This window comes from Chelonia mydas, chromosome 14, assembly GCF_015237465.2.
Source record: "Chelonia mydas isolate rCheMyd1 chromosome 14, rCheMyd1.pri.v2, whole genome shotgun sequence".
NCBI classification, from domain to species: domain Eukaryota; kingdom Metazoa; phylum Chordata; order Testudines; family Cheloniidae; genus Chelonia; species Chelonia mydas.
Window position 1 is genome coordinate 27,565,065 of NC_051254.2, and position 6,847 is coordinate 27,571,911.

A 6,847-nucleotide genomic window follows, 5' to 3' on the forward strand; every position below is an offset into this window, starting at 1 on the left:
AGAGGGAGGGTCACTCCTGCTTCCATTGCTGCCTCTTGATCTGTGGGACTTTGGGCAAGTTGCTCCCCCTCTCTATGGCTCTCTGGGACTCACATCCCTGAATGGCCTTTAAAAAAGACAATGGTTAAAGTTTGGCCCCAACTAGTTCTTGTTTCTCGAGACTAGCCATTTTAGCAAAGTTTAGAGTTCTTGACATTCAGCTCCTGGAAACATCCCTTTCTCCTTCGCAGACGGCCTTAACATCCCTTATCTCACCCAGGCTCACTGCTGCCTGGAGTTAGAGAATTGACCCTGTTCCCATTGGACCTACCCAAGGTGTCACACAGCAAAGCGGTGACGGAGCCAGAAAGAGAAGACAACAGTCCTGACTCCTGTTCTAACTAACAGACAACAACCCCCCGGGAGGCAGGGATAAAGCCCAGGAAATAAGGTGTGAACATTTGCATGGAAACCGTTTTCTGTCAGAAAATCCATTCAGACGAAACCACTTTGTTTCTTGAAATCGTAACAAGTAGGAGGAAAATTCTTTGCAAAAATATTTGTTTGCAAAACAAGAGCATCTCCTGTCAGACACAGCGCATTAAACTGTCTCATCGTACACAAAGGGGAGACACTATGCTCTAGAAAATTGGACGAGATGCTTCAGTCTGAGCTAAGTAGTTGCTGCTTTTCACAATTTCATAACAATAAAATACAAATGAAATCGAATATTAGGTCATAATCTGCTATGGCTCAGTGTGATAGGACACCCCCTAGTCTGCACTGCTCCGAGTGACACTCTTCAGTGGATCCCCAGCATCCACCCATGGCGAGGTAGGTGAGAGAGGATTGTTTTTCGTACTTGACAAAAGGAGAAACGAAGGCTGAGAAAGGAGCAGTGACTTGTCTTAGCTGATGCAGCCAGTCAGTAGCAGAATTGCTCTCAAATGAGCTACAGACCAACAATTGTTCATAGTAATTATTCAGCAATTATTTCAGAAGAATTGGAATGTTCGAGAGGATCATGAACTGCTCCGAGACAATGAATGGAGAGCAGCGTCAACATTGGTCAAACATCTAACTGGTTGTGACTTCTTTGCTTGGTCATAAAAGAGAACAACAAAGACCAGAGTTTCCTCCCTGTCAATAGCCCCCTCCTCAGCCAATCAAGGTTGGGACTTTGAGGGGTGGGAGGCTAAGGGTTCTCATCAAATAGCCCAAAGAATGGCCCTGGTCACCACCGAGGGGATCACTCTCGGAGCACTAGTCCAGTCTCACCTCTCTGTGAGGGCCTCCCACAACCGCCCCCCCGGCCCCCATTCCACCCACAGAGCTCCTGGTGGTGGGAGGAGAGCAGAGGAAAAGGACAAAGGAAGCAAGAAGAGAAAGGTAGGAGGGACAGAGGAAAAGGGAAAACAAAAAGGAGAAACCCCAATGTCCCCAGTAATTCTGAGGGACAAAGTCCTAGGTCGGAAATAAAATGCTGCCCCCACAATCTAGTGTTTTCCATTCCTAAAAATCAGCCGGCACTTCATGGATCAGACTAAACAGGTTCCAAACCTCTCCGAGGCTCTTACCTTCTATACAGGGACGTCTGTTTTCAAGCAAAACCACTACAAGAAAAGGAGAAAACTCCGAAGAGGGTCCTCCTTGCGCTCACGTACGTGCAAGTGAATGCTCTCTCAGTCCTCCAGGAGAGACCTCGAGAAGGAGACGTGCTGAAGCAAAGCCACAGGGATCTCCGAGGTTGCCCCTGTCCTGCACCCCTGTCCTGCCTGGCTGATGTCAAGATCTCTCTGTGAGGTCATCGCCTCCCCACCACCTTTGTCCAATAGGCTGAGGTCCTGCCAAAGGCCCTTGTGATGTCACTGCCACACCCACCCCTCCCCTGCAGTGCTGATGTCCTGCCCCGTCCAGCCACATTGGATGTTTCAGCTGCTTCCCCTGGATCACCCCAAGCAATGAGCACTCATGTGGGCTCAAGCCGAACACAGTAAAACATCAGAGGTTTCTCCCCATGCTACGCTCAGTTTTTCATCAATTAGCAGACTTTATGGACAGAAGAGACAATTAGAGCATGTCATCCGACCCCCTGCATATCACATGCTTTCTGTATAGCATAGGAGCTAGTTTTTGACTACACACATTCCAGAAAGCCATCTAGTCTTCATTAGAAGACATCAAGAGGTGGGGAATTCCCACCACTTCCCTTTTTACTTTGTTCCTTTGGTGATTCATCCTCACGGTTGAATATGTGTACCCTCTTTCGAATACGAATTGGTCTCTTTTGAGATTCCAGCCACTGGGTCTTGTTATGCTTTTCTCTGATAGATTAATGAGCCCTTTAATACCCGATATTTTCTCTCCATGAAGTCACTTCAACACTTCAATGACGTCACCTCCCGATCTTTTTTATTATCTAAACAGGCTGAGCTCTTTCAATAGCTCATTCGCAGGCATTTTTCTCCAGCCCTCAAAACGTTTCATTGTTTTTTGCTGCCCCATCTCCAAGATTTCAAAATGCTTTTTCAAAGGTGGACGCCAAAACTGGATGCAGGATTCCATGATCAGTCTTCCTCATGGTGTGTCACCTCCCTCTGTGCCTCACTGCTCTTTTCATACATCTAATGATGGCTTTAGCCCTGTTCACCACAGCATCACCCTGGGTGCTTATGTTGAATGGCTTGCCTAGCATGGCCCCTAAATCCTCTTCACAGTCAGTGCTTTCCTGGATACACTTCCCCATTCTGTAGGTGTGGCCTGCATGCTTTGTTGCTAGCTATAGGACCCTTCCTTTGGTTCTTTTCCAACTTGTTTTCTTTGAATGGCTCCACTTTATCAAGGGATCCGATTTCTCTGTGTCACTGCCCTGTCCTCATCATTAGTTACCACTCTGCTACTATTTTATCACCCACCAATGTTAGCAGCAGTGATTTTTATTTGGGTTGCAGTTCATTGATATTGATTTTCAAGAATTAGTCCCCGAGAGCCTCTTCATATCCCTAGTGCCCAGAACCTGCTCTACACAGCACAGCGAGAAAAGGCCGCCCAGCCCAGCTGTGCCAGAGGGGCTAAGCAGAGAACAAACTTCGGAGCTTGTGTCATCCATAGCTTCTGAACAACATGTGGGGGTCATCAGCTTACAAAAAGACACTCTAGACCGGTAGCGTAGACAGGCCCCAAATGTATCTAAGTGTCCCGCCTTGAAAAACAGGAGAGAAAAAAACAGAACCTTGAGTAGCTTTATTTTATAGTTGTGGAAACTGAGGCACACAGAAGCAAAGAGATTCTCTCATGGTCAAAAAGCCAGGAATAGAAAACAGCAGATCTGCTGATAGTCAGTCCTGGGCCCTAGCCGTGTTTGTCCTGGCCTCTCTGCTTCAGCTCCAGTAAAAACCCAAGTCGAGGTTTTCTTCTTCTCTGTGTCCTTTAACTTCACGTCACTGCAGAAGAAAGATTGTTTCTGACCAGCTGGCTCTAATGCATGTTGATGTCTTTCCAGAAGGCGTGCTCTGGCTCAGTCACATGTCATGGGTTTCTGGAGGAAGCGCTCGGTGCCGTTCTAGGGCCTGTGTTACACAGAAGATGGACAGAACAGTCCTTTCTGACCTTAATTTTTTTCTTTCGCTAGGAGGGTAACGCTGGACATTTTCTCTCATTCACTTTCCTTTGGAATAATTTCAATCCAGTCCAAAGGATTTCCTCTTCCATTGTGTCTTCAGCACCTTTCCTAGCAAACAGTTACTGTTCGAGCACAGGTTTCCAGTTTCAGGCTGTCCCAGGGTCAGATGGCCATGAAAGGGGTAGTAGCTCAACTGAACCTATCCCCAGGTGAAGGGAATAAGTGCAGGGGTCACATGAGAAGGAGCAGCATGCAACTAGGATCCAGGCCTGTTGGGCGATATAAGAACAGCCTGTGCTCAGCCAGGAGAGAGACCTGTAATGGGAGCACGGCTGGGAGGGGCTTGGATAGTCCTTTCAAGGCAGTTTCGGTACACAGTAGGGGATGGAACAGCCAAGCTGCTAGGGTTGGGAGCTGGGCCTCCTGGCAGTGACCAGGAACGAAAGCACAGCATCTGCCAGGAAGGGAGTCCCCACAGAGGGACACCGTAATCTCCCAGGGAGGGAAAAGGCTCTCACTGCCATTTCTCCTGCTCTGCCAACCCCACCCCTATTTCAGCATCTCCAGGTGCCTGAGGGAGCAGGCACCAGAGGCCATCCTGCAGCTGGGACAGAGATGGAGGTTCATGACCTACCTGCCCGTGGTGACCATGGTGCAGGACAGCCCTCAGGACATGCGAATGCAGCTCCAGATCTGGGCGCAGCTTCCCTTTGCTGGCACGAGACCTTTGCAGGTTGTGGGGGGTGAGACAGGCACTAACTTTTGGTAACCCTCAGTGGGATCGGAGGGTAATGGTTTGGAGAAAGTGGTGTTGGAGAGCTTTACAAAAACTAGGCAAGCCATTTACAACACATACTTTGCTTCTCTACAAAAGAAAAAGGACACTAAACTCTCTAAACTACTACATGCCACAAGGGGCCAAAACAGTGGTTTCTTTAACCCACCCAGCAATATTGTTAATCTAGCCAACTATACTCTTAGCCCAGCAGAAGAATCTCTCCTATCTCGGGGCCTCTCCTTCTGCCCCTCCACCCCCACGAACATGAGACCGTTCAGTGGTGACCTAGAATCCTATTTTCAATGTCTCCCACTCAAGGAATATTTCCAACACACCTCTGAACAACATACTAACCCACAGAGACCTTCCTACCAAGACGACAAAAAGAAGGATTCTGGGTGGACTCCTACTGAAGGTCGAAACAACAGACTGGACTTTTACATAGAGTGCTTCCGCCGACGTGCACGGGCTGAAATGGTGGGAAAGCAACATCACTTGCCCCAAAATCTCAGCCGTGCAGAACACAATGCCATCCACAGCCTCAGAAACAGCTCAGACATCATAATAAAAAAGGCTGACAAAGGAGGTGCTGTTGTCATCATGAATAGGTCGGAATATGAACAAGAGGCTGCTCGGCAGCTCTCCAACACCACTTTCTACAAGCCATTACCCTCTGATCCCACTGAGGGTTACCAAAAGAAACTACAGCATTTACTCAAGAAACTCCCTGAAAAAGCACAAGATCAAATCCGCACAGACACGCCCCTGGAACCCCGACCTGGGATATTCTATCTACTACCCAAGATCCATAAACCTGGAAATCCTGGGCGCCCCATCATCTCAGGCATTGGCACCCTGACAGCAGGATTTTTGTCTGGCTATGTAGACTCCCTCCTCAGGCCCTACGCTACCAGCACTCCAGCTATCTTCCAGACACCACTGACTTCCTGAGGAAACTACAATCCATCGGTGATCTTCCTGAAAACACCATCCTGGCCGCTATGGATGTAGAAGCCCTCTACACCAACATTCCACACAAAGATGGACTACAAGCCGTCAGGAACAGTATCCCCGATAATGTCACGGCAAACCTGGTGGCTGAACTTTGTGACTTTGTCCTCATCCATAACTCTTTCACATTTGGGGACAATGTATACCTTCAAATCAGCGGCACTGCTATGGGTACCCGCATGGCCCCACTGTATGCCAACATTTTTATGGCTGACTTAGAACAACGCTTCCTCAGCTCTCGTCCCCTAACGCCCCTACTCTACTTGCGCTATATTGATGACATCTTCATCATCTGGACCCATGGAAAAGAAGCCTGCGAGGAATTCCACCATGATGTCAACAATTTCCATCCCACCATCAACCTCAATCTGGACCAGTCCACACAAGAGATCCACTTCCTGGACACTACAGTGCTAATAAGCGATGGTCACATAAACACCACCCTATACCGGAAACCTACTGACCGCTATTCCTACCTACATGCCTCCAGCTTTCACCCAGACCACACCACACGATCCATTGTCTACAGCCAAGCTCTATGATACAACCGCATTTGCTCCAACCCCTCAGACAGAGACAAACACCTACAAGAGCTCTATCAAGCATTCTTACAACTACAGTACCCACCTGCTGAAGTGAAGAAACAGATTGACAGAGCCAGAAGAGTACCCAGAAGTCACCTACTACAGGACAGCCCTAACAAAGAAAATAACAGAACGCCACTAGCCGTCACCTTCAGTCCTCAACTAAAACCTCTCCAACACATTATCAAGGATCTACAACCTATCCTGAAGGACGACCCATCGCTAAACCACGCACCACACCACAGAACCACTAACCCAGGAACCTATCCTTGCAACAAAGCCTTTTGCCAATTGTGTCCACATATCTATTCAGGGGACACCACCATAGGGCCTAATAACATCAGCCACAGTATCAGAGGGTCGTTCACCTGCACATCTACCAATGTGGCATATGCCATCATGTGCAAGCAATGCCCCTCTGCCATGTACATTGGTCAAACTGGACAGTCTCTACGTAAAAGAATAAATGGACACAAATCAGATGTCAAGAATTATAACATTCAAAAACCAGTCGGAGAACACTTCAATCTCTCTGGTCACTCGAACTCAGACCTAAAAGTGGCAATTCTTCAAAAACAAAAGACTTCAAAAACAGAATCCAAGGAGAGACTGCTGAATTGGAATTAATTTGCAAACTGGATACAATTAACTTAGGCTTGAATAGAGACTGGGAGTGGATGGGTCATTACACAAAGTGAAACTATTTCCCCATGTTTATTCTCCCCCCCCCCCCCCCCCCCGCCCACTGGTCCTCAGATGTTCTTGTTAACTGCTTAAAATGGCCCACCTTGATTATCACTACAAAAGGTTTTCTCCCCCCCCCCCCCCCCCCGCCCTGCTGGTAATAGCTCATCTTAAGTGATCACTCTCCTT